The 16482-nt window shown below is 31.3% G+C and overlaps 1 protein-coding gene and 1 long non-coding RNA gene across 2 annotated transcripts in view; one reads left to right on the top strand and one right to left on the bottom strand.

Annotated features, from left to right (window-relative positions):
• LOC108364762 (putative GPI-anchored protein PB15E9.01c) overlaps nt 1-16482 on the bottom strand; it is an 89505-nt gene that overhangs the window by 66539 nt on the left and 6484 nt on the right. The gene's annotated exons all lie outside the window — the stretch shown is intronic.
• On the top strand, nt 589-1893 carry LOC108364764 (uncharacterized). The gene is made up of 3 exons (XR_001847808.1): nt 589-678; nt 744-1176; nt 1240-1893. It is a non-coding gene; the product is annotated as an uncharacterized LOC108364764 (long non-coding RNA).

Raw genomic sequence — 16482 nt, 5'->3', positions numbered from 1 at the left:
ATTATATAGCATGCAAAAAAGATAATAAAGTTTTTTTAATTTGTTTATTCGCCAAAAAATTGTGCGTGTGTATATTTTGCACACACTCAATTACCCGATCGCTTACTCACTCTCTTCGTTTCTCCCTCTCTATTCAACCTTCTCTGTCCTCTCTTTCACAGCTTGTATATGAACGCATAACAGCTGTCTCTTTTTTGCATGCTTTTGTTTACGCAAAAGCCTGTTCCGGCCGGTTTTTGTTGACATATTTTTACCAACAGCTAAAATACGATTAAAAAAAGCAATAAACCAACGACTTCTACTACTTCAAAAATTATTTACACACATGCAAAAGCAAGCGAGAGAGTGACAACAAGTATTACTTGAAAAGAAGAAGAAGAAAAAACAACACACGAAAGCTGACTGACTCGCTGTTGTATACAACAGTTTTGTTGTTGGTTTGTTGCCTCTACTGCTTCGGGTTTGTTTATTTTTATACGTTTTTTCACCTATCTTTGCTTTGCTTTCATTTCGTGCTGCTTCTAGAATTTTTTATTGTACTAGGTACACTGAGAAGTCTTGCATACATTTATTCTTTTAAATGGTGTTCAAAAGAGCAGGCTGTTGGCAGTGAGCGAGTGAGTGAATGGATGAGCTGTTGATGAGAATGCAAGCGTGGCCTTTTAGGGCAACGCGTTGGTACCTAACTTTTGTTGTTGATATATATTTTTTGTTAATTTACACATTTTTCTTTCGCGATTAAGCATTTCCATGTGGCAGAGAGCTAAGGAAACCAGACGAACGGACAAAAATTTGTATGCATATACACATACATATGTATGAATGCATTCTAGAGACATTTCCTGCGACAATTCGATTGCGCATGGCTATGTAAAACCCAAAATTGTGCACTTCCACTTCCGTATTTAATGGAAATGTATGACAAGAAAATCAAAAAAATGTCAGAAAAAAATAGGTCAAAAATTAAAACGGATGAAATATGCAAAATACTATTTCCCGCAGCTGAACTGTGGTCAAAAAAGAAAATGTTGAGGAATTTATTGAATACACGAAAATATTGAACAATCTAGAATCTAGGTGTCTAGTAGCACACCTTTATCTACATACATATGTACATATGCACACGCAACAAATTTGTTAGCTGTCAAAGCATCTCAGGCAAAACTAACGATTCACGTACGCTCGATAGCCAGAACAATACTTAAAAAAAAGTTGTTCATGTTGCTCTTGTTTTTACAGTTGTTCTACACCGTATATGTATACCCAGCAGAAAAGCAACATAGGAACCAGCTATAGATATACACCGACACAATACGCGACGAATACAAAAAAAAAGTTTAAGTAAAAAAAGTTGAAGCGCAACAAAAAATATGTAGGACAAATGCGACGAGAAAACTAAAAAAACCAGTCAGCCGTCAGAGTTCTAAATCAAGTTGAGAAATCAGAGAGTGAGTAAGAGAACGGTTGCAATCCAAATACAAACAGAAATATGGAACACCAAATGGTTATTGAGTAATTAGAATTAAATGAAAGCTTTGTAAAATTGCATATGTATTTAGTGTCTCAAGGAAAAATAACAATAAAAAAACATCAAGCAGAAGAGAGAGCGGCTACATACATACATATGTATAGCCGCTTCCAAGTGAACGCCAACAGAACTTTAAACTAAAAGAGCACTCAAAAAAATTAGCGTGGCCAAACATTACTGCGTCCAAAAGTTGTCGAGGCGGCCGCGCGGGCTGTTGGCTAAGGAGCTTAGAAAACGTGACATCAACAAACGAGCAATCAACGAATGACATGTATATAGTACATTCACAGTGGTGTCCGCATAATCAGGGGCAATCTTCTTTACAAGTTCTAAGCATTTCGACAACTGAAAGGAAGATCGACCTATCTCGGCAGCCAGTTTAAAAACGCCCTCTCTCAGAAAACTTTTCAAGAACGCCCTACTTCAGAATTTGGTTCAAAAACGCCCTGTCTCAAATGAAAATATATCGAACATGTGCTGAGATTTGACGTTTTTGACCCGAATTCTGATATAGGTCGATTTTCCACTCAAGTGATTTATTTCCAATGAATTTTAAAACAATATATAGTTTATAACACAACGAAAATCAACTAACTCAAAGTTACAAACCTTGTACAAGATTTATAAAAATTGGCCAATTTTCTAAAAAAAAATATCAACAAAATCAGTTTTGTAGCCCACTCGATTTTAGGATAATCGGGAATGTGCTGCAAATCGTACAATTTGAATCGGCATCGCCGTGGGCAGGTACACATTTCGGCTGCCAATTCCAGTGAGTTGGAAATGCATAGAAAAATATGATTGCTTCAGCGGAAGCTTTGCATCCATGACGGTCAAGTGTTTGCCGATTCTGAGTTAAGGCCAGTATGCAGCTCTCAAGAAAACGGTCAAGCGAAAAATTGCCATTATTTCGTGTATGTAACTAAGGAATTTTGACATCTGATACATCACAGCCTGTTGCCTCACTCTTTCCTCAAGAAATAATGGTACGGGCATATATTTCTGTTGCAATCATGGGTTGCCTTGTGCAATTTTTTCACAAAAAAACTTTAGAAAACCGTAGTAGAAAGCGTAGCAAATTTCTTAGGAACTGCGTACTGCCTTAAGGAAATTTGACACCAGAAAATTTCTTAGCCATTTCTTGTACGTCATTTTATATGGAGTTTTTCTTTTCTTGAGAGCTGGCTACTAAGCTTTAGTACTAATTCGTCAATTCTGTTCCACAATTCTTACTTTACATTAATAGTAACCGAAGACTTTGAACTTTGTACCACAGGGGCCGCATATGCAGCAATTTTAAACGACTACCATCACTAAGTACTATGTTACACTGTGGAACTTCCGCATGGCCCACAGTGTTGATATTGCCCTTGGTGATTGAAGTTTATGTTTGCTTTCGTTATTTCAAGGAAATCAATTATTATTTCCTCATTACTTACTAACACTTTATATTTATTTATTATATTTTTTATTCCACTTCTTTATATAATTTTTTCGACTTTTGTAACACATTAGTGCGAACTTCTAGTGTTTACTATGCATTTACTATCAGTGNTCACTAAGTACTATGTTACACTGTGGAACTTCCGCATGGCCCACAGTGTTCATATTGCCCTCGGTGATTGAAGCTTATGTTTGCTTTCTTTATTTCAAGGAAATCAATTATTATTTCCTCATTACTTACTAACACTTTATATTTATTTGTTATATTTTTTATTCCACTTCTTTATATAATTTTTTCGACTTTTGTAACACATTAGTGCGAACTTCTGGTGTTTACTATGCATTTACTATCAGTAAAATCAAATAAAATATGTAAATTGGGCGCCGGTAACTTTACTATTGTTTGCATTATTAATTTAACACTTGATTTTTCATAGCAGGCGAGGTATTATTTGCCTGCCAAATTTATTTACATATTTATTTTTTTGTTTAGTAAGCAATTTAATTGGGAGCATTTTTTTATAATTGATTTACGTAGTGTTCCAATATATTTTGTTTCACATATCTATTATATATGTATATATCTATGTTTTTTAAAAGGGGATTTATAGACCTTTAGCGATCTATTGTTAAACTTAGTTTTTGGGAAGTTTTCATCGGTTAAACTTTAAAAAGCTCCTATTTTTCTTAATTTTTTTAACTTTGTCCATCGCTAATTTTAAAAATTTCTATGAAACTTGCCAAATTTGTAGTGTTTACCTAAAAGAACATTTATTTTCGAGTGAATTGATACCTCACCTAATGCAATTTCATAAAAATTGTCGAAGTTAAGCAATTTAAATAAAAATGTCATTGAATTTATTTGTGTGTATGTGCCGGACGTTCAGATTTTTCGAGCAGTGGGGCTAAGGAGGTCATCAATATTTACTCAAAATTTATATGTACAATGGCTCTTAAGCAAAAGTTATTTTTCAAACAATTTTAGGAACATGGGAGTGGCACCGCCCACTTATATGATATATGCGTATTGAACGATCTCAACCGAATTTAATGCACACTTTGTGCCTCCTTAAGCACCGTGTTGAATATTTTTTTATTCTCTATTTTTTAGTATGTTTACCCTTTAATCTTTACATTCTCAAGCTTTTATGATTTTTTTCTCTATTTCTTATTAGAGACTTTTGTTTATCAATTCGTCGGAATATATATTTTTTTATGCATCTTACCGCATAACGTGCCCGATTTCGATAATACTGTTATGGTCGGAAAGGTGATATCTGAAGAGTGGTCACGTACTAATTTGCTTTAGTTCCGATTATTGGATCATGGAGAAATTAACGGTAATCTTAAGTTCGGTTGTTTTTGTTGTTAAAAAATTACTGGTTTTTATTCTCTATTTTTATTACATTTATTCTAAATGTTTTATTATTTTAAAACTAAACTTTTTATTATTTCTATTCTCCATTTTTACTCTCAATTTTCATTAGTTTTATTCAAAGTTTTTTATTACTTCAATTCTCAATTTTTTTATTATTTTTATTATACATTTTTTATTATTTTACTTCTAAATTTTGGATTATTTTTATTCCAAATTTTTTATTATTTTTATTCTCAATTTCTTATTATTTTTATTCTAAATTTTTTATTGTTTTTATTCTCAATTTCTTATTAGTTTTATTATAAATTTTTGATTATTTTCATTCTAAATTTCTTATAACTTTTATTCCCAATTTTTATTATTTTTATTCGCAATTTTTTATTATTTTTATTCTAAATTTTTTATTATTTTTACCCTAAATTTTTTATTATTAAGGTCTTCAAAAAAAGGAGGAGGTTATCAATTCGTCGGAATACTTTATTTTACTTTTTTTACGTGTTACCGAATAACTTTGGACCACGTGAACCGATTTGCGTAATTCTTTTTTATGTTTGTAAAATACCAGGTAAATTCCTTTTTTTATCGGAAAGGTGGTACTTCAAGGGTGATCCCGTTCCAATTTGGTTTAGAAGTCAGTTGTGTTTTTTCTTAAAAATTACTTGTAGGTATTATCTATATTTTATTATTTTCCTTTTTTCTATTTATTATTATTATTTTTCTCTATTTTTTATTCGCACTTTTTAAATACTTTTATTCTCTATTTTTTTATTTTATTTATTTTTTATTGTTATTCTGTTTTTTTTTATTGTTTTATTATTTTTGTTTTCTATTTTTTGAATTAATTAACTTCGTAACTTAAATTTCAAAATTTGTGTACTTTTTTTGTTCTCTATGCTTTTGTTTTTATTTAATATATTTAAAAAATTTTGTTAAACGACTCCTGTATTTGAAAGGAATGTCCCTTTTCCAGTCCTTCTGGGGTAAAAAAAAAATAAAATAAAATTTATTTCATTGTTTTGCATATTTCACTTTTGGTTTTCGAATCATTCTAGGGGAAAATTTTATTATTCATATTTTCTTACTATTCTCATAGCACTAATTCCAGCAAAACTTAGAGGAATAATTTGAAAACCAGTGGGTCCATGGCTGAAGCTGAAGCTGTGTAATTAATCGATAATTCGATAATATCTGGTTTTGCTGTCAAAAACAAGTGTAAGATGTGTTCGAAGGCAGGAAGTAAGGAAGTAATTTAATATTTAATTCCCATCGCTTTAAAACTAAGTCAAGATAATCGAAAACTTTGGAAGCAATACTTTCTATGCAGCGCAGATAGAATAAGTAATAACGGAATTAAGCAACAATTGCTTGCTGCAGCCACTTGCAAATGCCCCGAAAGGCTACGTGAGGCCTTCGACAAATCATTGGCCCATATAAATAATCGGCAACTATGCACTAACAAGCGGCGCGTGAATAAGCAATTGAAAAAAGAACGACAAAAAGTAAACGAACTATTCCTATAGATGCTGCAGCAGTAACCTTCAGATTGTTTACGCCACTTTTAAAGTACGCACGGGTAGCAAAAGAAAACATATAGTACATAGCATGTACATATATGAAAAAAGTGCCAAAAAACTATGCACATATATACATATGTTAATACAAAACTACACACATTTGTATCTTCCAAAAACGACGAAAAACCTGCCGCGTTAAACGCTAATCTCCAACGCCAACGCAGATAAGAAAAGCTGGCAGTGGACAAAAAGGCAGCAGAAGGTGAAGAAGGAAAAAAAAACGAAACATATGCCAAGTAAAACATACCACATAGCTAACTACCCCACAATAAATGGTGGAAAATAAATATGTATGCATACTTACATACATGCAGACGAAACTAAATATTGTTACAAAAAAAAACCTACGCCAGAAACCAACCGCACGTGAGCACAATCTATGTATGTATGTCTTATGTGAAGCGGCAATAAAATTAGCCAACTTATGGTGGAAGAAGAGTGCGTCATAACATACAAACAAAATGAAAAATATATATATTTTAAAGTAAAAATATAGAAGAGGGCAACAAAAACTTGTGGAAATAAGGAATTAAGCAAGGCATGTCATGTGACCAACGGAAAGCAAAAAAAAAAAAAAACTTAATAAGGAAGGCGTACGTACGAACCACGAACGCAACAGGCCAAAAACGTTAGACGAGCGTTGACAGCAAGAAGTTTACATAAAAAAAAAAATGGTGTTTGGTAACTGTTTGCAGAGTTAAGCCGCATCGCCGACAAGCACACATGCAGCCGGTTAGCGAGCAGCGTTGCCGCGAGCTTGAAAAAAAAAGTATGAGTTGTCAAGCAAAAAAATATTAAAAAGTATCATAAGCAAAGACAGCTGTTATTTTTTTAACTTTTATTTAAAAACATATGATAAATAAAATTTTATAACTAAATGCATAGTTGTAAATACATTTTATATTACTTGCTTTAACGAAAACGGAGAATCTGTATGCATATTTGCATAACGAAAAACAAACTTATAGGACCCCTAAAACACACAAATTCATTGCGCAACCCGAGACTTGTACAAGGCAATATTGTGGAAATCACTACACAATAAAATTGCGCAATGTGCAAGAAATATGAATGTGCATTGTATATTTTGATAGCTTCAGCTTTAAGACGCAAAAAAACGAATATAAAAACAAAATTTCCGCGCTCTTAGCCATATTTTACAGCACGACTTGGACACCAAAATCAAAATTAGACTAAAAATTGCGCAATAACACAAGCATGAGCAAAATATCAAAATGATCTTGGTTGTAGTGCAATTTAGTGCGAAAAACCCCATAGACCACACAAACGACCGACGCAAGCCCGATATTACACAATGCTTTTGTGTGGTTTAGGGGACCTTTAACAGCAGCGTGTGCAAAGAAATTCCGGGTTGTATAAATATCTACATACAAATTTTTCAATACTTTAAATAACAAGAAAAAAATTGTTTGCCTTTAAACTGGTAATATTTCTCATAGTTTTCAAAAATTAATTTCTGCCGGCCAAAAGTATCAAAATGGGGCATTTGAAAACAAAAAAATTATCAAAGTATCAAATCGTAAAATTTAAAAAAAAAAGTACCAAAAATGCTACAATTGTATCAAAACGGCAACGCTGTTGGCGAGCTGTGGTGTATGTATGTACGCGCTTGCAGGGCGGTGCACCGCGGTGGTGTAAGCAATGTCGCCAGGGCGTATGAGCAACATAGAAATTTTTATCTCCATAGTACGTGGGCTATGCGATAGCTTTCATGGAATGACAGTACGAAAAATTTATGAGTGGCGATTCTTATCAAACAACGCTAATCATTGAGGGCAAAATACAACACAATTATTTATGTTTAATTACATTTATCATGACTTGCTTAATCTAAAGTTTTTTTTGTATGCTTTTAAAAGCTTTTGCAAACACGTGCAAGCAACACAAATGAAGCCTTTAACTTTTATACATTCCATAAGCAATTTTAAACTGATACATATGCGTGAAACGCTTTTAAAGTGCCAAAAAAGTGTTGTTACTTGTTCGTCAAATATATGTATGTACATAAGTACACAGGCACCACAAAACTATTTCATGCACCCTTAAAACTATTTTTAACGCCTCAATGAGAAACCGTGAGCTAGCTGCACACGCAGACTGGGCGGCCTCCGAGAAAACAGCAATTATCAGTAAAGGATGGCAGCTATGCGGGGCACAGTGCGCAAAATTAACTTTTTTATGACAAAAACTAATAAATCGAGAATGATAATAGTTAGTGAGATTTCGATAAAAAAAAACAAGTAGTTTTTAAGCAAAAAACAATTCTCATATAAAAATATAAGATTGTCGTTGATCTCTTCATGATCCAATAGTCGGATTTAAACCAAATTAGAATGGGACCAACTGGTAAAAAAATAATAAAAATCCGAAGAATTGATAACCTTCCTCCTTTTTGTGTAGTTTTTTTTAAGTTCGTTTTGGCTGTTTCCAGTTAAAAAACGGAAAAAAAATTAAAAATTTTACTTTTGAAGATGGTTTTTAAAGACGGTAATTTTTTAAGCACAACACACACCGTCAGATTGACATTGAAAAATATTGTTTCCCCTTTTTTGACCTAAAAACAGCATGTTATTAACTTTTTTTTTATTTAAAACGGGTTTTTCGGTTCTTCCCACCACGGAAATTGAATCCTTGTTTAAAACTTTTTAAAAATTGTATTGTCAAAAAAGGAAACAAAATTAAAACCCGATATTTGTTAAGCACATTTTAAGGGTCAAGGTACATATTTTTTTATCCAACGATACTATTTTTTATGAATTCTCTATATCAAAAAATTTAATACACTTATAAATTTATTTTTTTACTCAACGATATTTTTCTTGAACTCTCTATATCAAAAAATTTAAAATACTTTTAAATTAATTTTTCTTATCCAACGATACTATTTTTCCTGAGTTCCCTATCTCAAAAACTTCAAAATACTTTTAAATTTATTTCGCATAAGTGCATACTCCACACTGTGCCGGGACGAAAAGTGTACATACATATAGTCGCCTACCAACTAGAACCAATCAAGCAATGAATTGTTGAAAACAATTTGAGAAAAAAAAAACAAATAGCGGATGCCTAAAATAAACCAATTCGCTTTTGAGACAAGAAGTATTTTTTTTTTTTTTCAAAAAGATGTTGAACGCCTATTATAATATATACTTGGCACGCCGAAGCGCGGAAAAGCATGAGAAGCTCACGCTAAATAGTTTTGGTATGCGTTCATAAAAATTCTATTATTTATGACGCTGTTTTAAAAGTGTTTCAGCATTTTTTTTTTTGCATTGAAATACATAAATTCTTGCTCTTTTTGAAATCAGCAACACAAAAACCACATTTTTTTGTGCCACTTACAAAACAAAATGCTACCACTCTCTCTATGTAAACCACTTTTTTTTTCGGGTAATTTGCGTGCCGCAAAAAATTTTTATCAATTTTTCGTTTAGATTTCTTTCGCTATGTACATAATTTTCGCAAAGGTAAGTGCGAACAATTTTTGGCTTGTGCAAAAAATTATGTACTCATGTGCTCATAAGCAAACAAATGCGTAGCGATAAGCAAAATCGTTGGCATCGTTTTTGCGTTAATAATTGAATAAATAGCACAGCAAAAATGCGAAAAAATTCTTTTGGGTAGGTATATATATGTATGCACACTTACATACATGCTTATTTTTCTGACAATTTCCTTGCGCTTATAAGAACTATAAAACATAAAATAAAAAAAATAAAAAATTTGCACTTTATGAAGCAATAAACTGAGGTTATGTCAACTGCCGGTACTTATTGGCATCTTTATTACCCTTTTTTATAGTTTTCGCAAGCATTTTCCACAAACAACTGCAATAGCAGTACCGAAAAAGTGAGGTTAGATATGTATATTGCAAGTTTAATAATAAACAGAATTATTTCAAAATTTAAATTTTGTGGAAAAACACAAACAAAGTTTGACCAATAAGTTAACTCATCTGTTAGGCTGAACATATTCTCCTTCTCAAGCTTATTATTAATTGTATGATGAAATCTCCTAAAACATAAGTTTTGAGTTAAATCCCTATATTGTTAAACGTTAAATTTTTATTTTGATTTTTTATCTCCTTTACCCAAATATCGGCTCACGCCTTGAACCATTCATAAAGTTTTCCGGATTGCGACAAAAAAGAACTTCAAGCTATGGAAACCTTCGCCATTAGAGGACTCGATGGACTTGCCACACAAGTAAAATAAAATAAATAAAAAATTTAATAAAAATGAATATTAAAAAAATTTTAATAAAACAAAAAATAATATAAAATGAAAATAATAATAAAATATAAAATTGCGTAATTGATATTAGAAAAAGGTTAAAACTTTCAAATTTTGATCAAAATCGATCGAAAAATTTAAATTAAATAGTGATCGCCAAAAATTTAAATTCACAAATTACGATTTCTTTTTATCAAAGAAAACATCTTGAGATAGGTTTGGTACGACATATTGCAATTTAAAATGTCGAAACTAAAAACCACGAAAAAATGCCGAAAAAAATGTTTCATTAAATTAAAATAAAATAAAAGTTGAAATGAAGATAAAGAATTATAATAGAGTAAAATTAATTTCATATTATATATATATATATATATTTCATATAACCATCACAGAAAAAAATCAGAGTTTACAAATTTTGATCAAACTTGATAGAAAAATTAAATTAAATTGTGATCGCAAAAATTCAAATTCACCAAATACGATGTCTTGTAATCAAAGAGAACGCTATGAAATGGGTATGGTACGATATGTCCAAACTAAAAACCCTGAAAAAATATCAAGTAAAATATTTATAAAACCGAGAATGTCGAGAACCAAATACCGAACATAAAAATGTGCAAAAAAATTTGTCAAACTAATGGATATCTGAAGAAAGACGATTAAGAAAGCTTAAAGCCGAAAATATTTTTGGGGAAAGTTGCCACCTGTTTGAAAATTTTAATTTTGTTCAATTGATAAGATAAATTAAATATTGCAATATGGGCATCAAACTAAAGAGGTTTAGGAAAGTTTACTGCTAAATATATTTTTAATGAGGGTTGCCACCTGTTTGAAAAATTTCATTCAATTAATAAATTGATAAAATAAATTAAATATTAAATACGGGTATCTAATAAAGAGTTTAAAAAAGTTTACTACCGAAAATATTTTTGTAGCGGGTTGCCACCTATTTGAAAAATTGTATTCAGTTAAAGTGATAAGATAAGGTAAATACTGATTTATATGAGTTATAAGATTATAAATTAAATTGCCAGGACTAAATACCTTCGAAAATACATATATAAGCTTTAACACCCTTATTCAGAAAAACTAAAGTATGTTTCATGAATCGAACTTTTTGTTTTGAAAATCTTACTTCATAATGCTCTTCAAATCTATTTTATTTTTTATAAATAAACCCATAAAAGTTTTGTGAGGGAGTAACAACACAAAAATATCGTTAAGGCGTAGTGAAGCTCGCCGGGTAGTTGCTAGTTTCAAAATAAAACAATACGCGTTTCCTTATTTTCCATATTTTTCAGTTCCGTACCGCCCTAATGTAATATGTGCATATCTACTTAATCTAAGCAAATTTCTTAATCTACACTAGTTCTCTTGCCCTCTATCTCAACTTTCACGAATGGCGCCTTGACAAAATTATTAAAACAAAAAAAAATTTATATAAAAGTAAAAGCGCATACTTAAATCACTATCGAAAGCCATCAGCGACAAATTGCCGACTTTGCGGTGAAAAGGTAACTAAAGGGCAAAACAATTGCCAGCGCGAAAAGCCGAAGGTGAGTTGAATTGCACGAGACAAATGTGTGTGCATATGTATGTACATATGTATGTACTTACATTAGAGTGGTCCAAAATAAGTAAAGTCGGAATTTTAAGGCTCTCACACCCTAGGATTATTCTATATCGGAAAAAATATACGCCTATTTTTTTATTTTGAAATCAAAAAAATATTTAGATGTCGCTCAAAGCGCTCAAAGTTTTCCTTGTATTTTACATGGGAAAAAACAACTTTTCGTAGAAATGGTACAGAATTCTTGAAAATTTAAATTTTTCAATCAGACTCTGGTTCTCTTCAATAGACTTCCAATAACAATACCCAATTGTTTATTTAATCATTTTTTAATACTGTAATTTTTTTTATTTATCCTCACATTGCATTTTTTGGCGTTTTCTGGGGGTTTGGGCGGACCTAAAAATATAGTTACTATGAAAAAATGGTTAAATACAGAGTTTCCCGATCGGAAAATATTAATTTTCAAGAATTCTATACCATTTCAACGAAAAGTTATTTTTACGTCATATAAAATACGTGGGAAACTTTGAGCGCTTTAAGCGACCTCTAAATATTTTTTTAATTTCAGAATAAAAAATATGGGTATATTTTTTCGTTATAGAACAATCCTAGGGGGTGAAAGCATAAAAATTCCGGCTTTACTTTTTCACATGCCTTTTTGGACCACCCTAATTTGCAGTATTTGTAGTAGCTTTTTGCCTTGAGAGTATGTGAGCGAGTCAGGGAATGGAAAGGCGAGGGTAAATAAATAAAAAGTAAAGTATGCCTGCGGTACGAAGAGACGAAAAATAGTGATAAACTGCGGCATAGCATTGGGTTTTTATAAACATACAGACAACAAACAAACAGAACTTTGGTATAATATTACATACATTATTTTTATTCACCATTACATAAAAAAAAAATTGGTGGTTTTCCAAATCTGACACCCGTTGTAAAACTATCAAAATAAGTAGGTACCTTTACTTAACATCAAATCATCAATTTGCATGCCTTATCAAAAATTCTGAAGATATTTTAAAAAATTATAAAATTTCCATGCTTATACAATTATTTTAGTAATCTTCAAACTATAAAAATCCAAGAAAATATGCTTATGGAAACTGCCACTGTTGCAGCAATACATAGTTCATCTTACTCGACTATGTATGTATAAGTAAATGTACACAATAAAAATACATATTTGAATATAGAAAGCCGATCTTTCTTATCTCGTTGTGAGTAATAAAAACAATAATTTTTTTTTCATATCATCGTTACCCGGTAGTAAAAATGTCTTGATTGTCCACCAGACCAGCAAGCGGCAATTGAAATGCAAAGTGAGAGAGTTAAGCGGAAAAAGCTGAGATTAATGCCCAGCTTACATGGCATTGTCTCGAAACGAGCCACTCCGAAATCACTCTTTAGACTTAGCTGTTTTGAAACAGCCTCAATGCATGGTTTTTGAAAACTAGCACCAATTTAAAAGGTACTACTTAGTGGAACACTAACCTCCAAATTAATCTAATTCTCTGCCAGGTATTTTTTGCTTTACTACATTAACTGCGACTAATTAAATAATATTCATGATAACAGCAACAAGAAAATAATAACTACAAACAAACTAATGGTGCTGGATTTTTTATTCGGACTCATAAAACTTGCAACAGTCGTAAGAGCATGAAGAACGAAAGTAAAATCGCGCAAGTCAAGGCGAATTAATATAAGGTGGTGCATACATATATGTAAGTAAAATCTCGTATATTTTGTTATTGCTTGGGACTTTTGGGATGGCAAATAGGAGATAATTTTGTCATTTTGTTTTGTTGAAGTCTTAAATGTATGTGACAAAGCACTTGGTATAGGCATAACTTATTATATTTATAATAACTTTATTTAATATCTATATGAATATATGTAATATTAATTATAACATTATTTGTTTGAGAATTTATAATGTAAGGGAATTAAAAAAAAAATATTGTGGATTATTTGTTCGCATCTTTGTGTTACTGGAGTTAAACGATCGGCCAAATGGAGCATTCGAAACTACCTTAGCATTATTTGTAGAGCAACATTTTATCTATAGGTGGAAATGTATATGAATAAATATTTGATTAGGGTGTGTTTAATATTTGTATTTTTTTTTTCAATTTACATTATTCTCCATTTACTATAAAATATGTATGTATGTACTATTAAAACTGAGCAAGGTTCACTTGAAAATCTCGGCATGTAATTATGGGGGCGTAAAACGCGAGACGCGTTGCTATATAGCACTTTGACATTCACTTTACCATGACGCTGTACATGCTGATCAATATGGAACTACGAGTATATTTCAAATTTTAGATTGTGTGGAAAGATGTTACATACATTATTTTTAGTCAGTTGGCGCAGAAGAGAAACAACCAAAATCGCGTAGGCGGTTATAGCGCCAAATAAGAACATATTTTAAAAATTTGAAATTTAGGTTAAAATTTGTTGCATTATTTTGTGTTCTTTTAAAAAGTTCTAAACTTGGCTTTATATCAATTTGGTTAGAGAATGAATTGTACTTTAATTGAAAATTCTTAAAAATAAATAATTAAATATAAGTAGCAAACAATATCACTTTGAAGGGGGGGGCGCTATAGGTATGTCCAATACTGTATATACTCCTATAGTAAAAATTAATAAATAAGTATTTTGCTCTAGTGAGATTTTTACACAACATAGAAGAGGTAGCGGTAATTTATGCGTACTTAACTCAATATCTGTGTTTTTTGGATTAGGACACTATTGAAGTAAATGAGCTAGTATTTGGCCGAGCTTGTCTACTGGAAAAATTTTTTATTTTTTTTTTTTGATGTTGTAAATGATCAATAAAATTAAATTAAATGAAGAATACAATTTTATTTTTTACATTTTTTTAATTGTATTTTATTTTTATTTTTTTAATTTATCGCATTCTTTTTAAATTTATTTTATATATTTTTTTCTAATTTTTCACATTTTTAATTTTAATTTATTATTTTTTAATGCTTCATTATTTTATTTTTTTACTCTTATTATTTTCGACTTTTTATTTATTTTATTTTTAACCTTTTGTTTTATTCACTATTTTTTATTTTATTTGTTTATCTTATTAGTTTCGTTTCTCAAGTTTTCTGAACAAAACCTGTAAAAGTGTCAAAAAGCAAAATTGCTCTCAGATGAAGAGAGAAAAACCAAAAAGTACGAGAACGTTTTTCGGGTAAAAACTGGTAAAACTGTCAAATACACCGTGGACGCCATTTTTTGTTTAATAGCAGTTTTTATCATTTGGCGATCTTCTAAATATTGCTCAAATACACCAGCAAATTAACAAAAATACATACTTACAAAACTTTACGTTTCTTCGCTGGGATATATTTAATAAGGTGAAAATGCATATGCACCTTTGTTTTTGCTAATTCAAATTTGAAATCATTTGAACAGCTGATGGTTTGACACTTTACCAGATTTTACCAGCAAAAATTCTCCGGGTAAAATCTTGCAACTTCTGACAAAGAGAGGACCGATTTTACTCTCCCATTGTTCCCCTACTTTGCCATAGAACCGAGTACGGGAACGCCTTCTGGTAAAATCCTGTAAATTATTGCGACTTCTTGCGAATTAGGGAACGCAACTATTTCTTAATGTTTATAATTTTTATATATTTTTTTTAGAACATTTGTATGTATGTGTTTTCGTTTATTAATTTTTTGGTAATGAACACCCTCTCTTTTCTGTTACAGAGTGCATAAGAGTTAACGCAAACAGACACACTATGTAGATCTTTAATGCCGCTTTCACGCCCCCATAATTACGCACTTGTTTGCTGGCGTCCGATAATGGATTTACAACGCCCTTAATATGTATGTATATGTGTATGTATGTACATACGTATGTACGCAAGTACATAAATCAAGAAAACCTTCAAAAATTAGCATAGATTCGCGACTTGATCTCAATCGTCACGAATTGAATACGAATATGCATATGTTTCAGGGGCCGAACTGTGCATAGTCCCCTTTCAGATACGTCAAGTCTTGATTTCAAGTCTGCTCGTTCGTAGGCGAAGGAGGTGAGAAGAGAGGGGAAGAGTAGATACCTCCGTACCAGTGTTGCCAGGTCTTCGGCATGAGAAAACGTCCCTCTTGGTCTGAAAAAACGTCATTTCCTACCCAAAAACGTCTTTTTCAATTGAATGTACAAAAAATTGTTTTTATTAAACTTTTATTGTATACAAAGGTACATATTGAGCCCTCACCGCCAAAATAACGTAAGTACCATTTTTTTCAAAATTTTCTTTTTGATGCAGAAATATTCCTAGAGCTTCTCTGCATCAAAAAGAAAATTTTGTCGCTTACGTTATTTTGGCGTTTAGGGCTCGATATGTACGTAATATATATTAAAATGTCATTTCGACAGAGTACATTTAAAATTCATTGTAAACTGGTCGTTAATACAAAAATCATTTTATTCATATCTACACTTGTGATCAACTGATTAAGTCATCAATTCTTTGATAGATTTTGGCTGTTTCTCTTTCGTTTATTTGATGTTGATTACACTGGTCTACAAATTTCAACTTTTTTTCTGCGAATAAGACGGGACCTGGTGTTTCTGAACGGATTTTTCGTGCTGAACACGAATCCGGGGTCAAAAATGTCCCATCACGTCACGTTTTCGAGAAAAAAGGGGTTGAAACCCCTAAAAACAGCGTTTTTGGCCATTTTCGAAAAATT

The sequence above is a fragment of the Rhagoletis zephyria genome, unplaced genomic scaffold (genome assembly GCF_001687245.7).
Source record: "Rhagoletis zephyria isolate East Lansing unplaced genomic scaffold, Rhagoletis_zephyria_1.1 Rzeph_scaffold_01664, whole genome shotgun sequence".
Lineage (NCBI taxonomy): Eukaryota > Metazoa > Arthropoda > Insecta > Diptera > Tephritidae > Rhagoletis > Rhagoletis zephyria.
The sequence above is the reverse complement of the archived record's forward strand: the minus strand, read 5'-3'. Positions and strand labels throughout refer to the sequence as shown.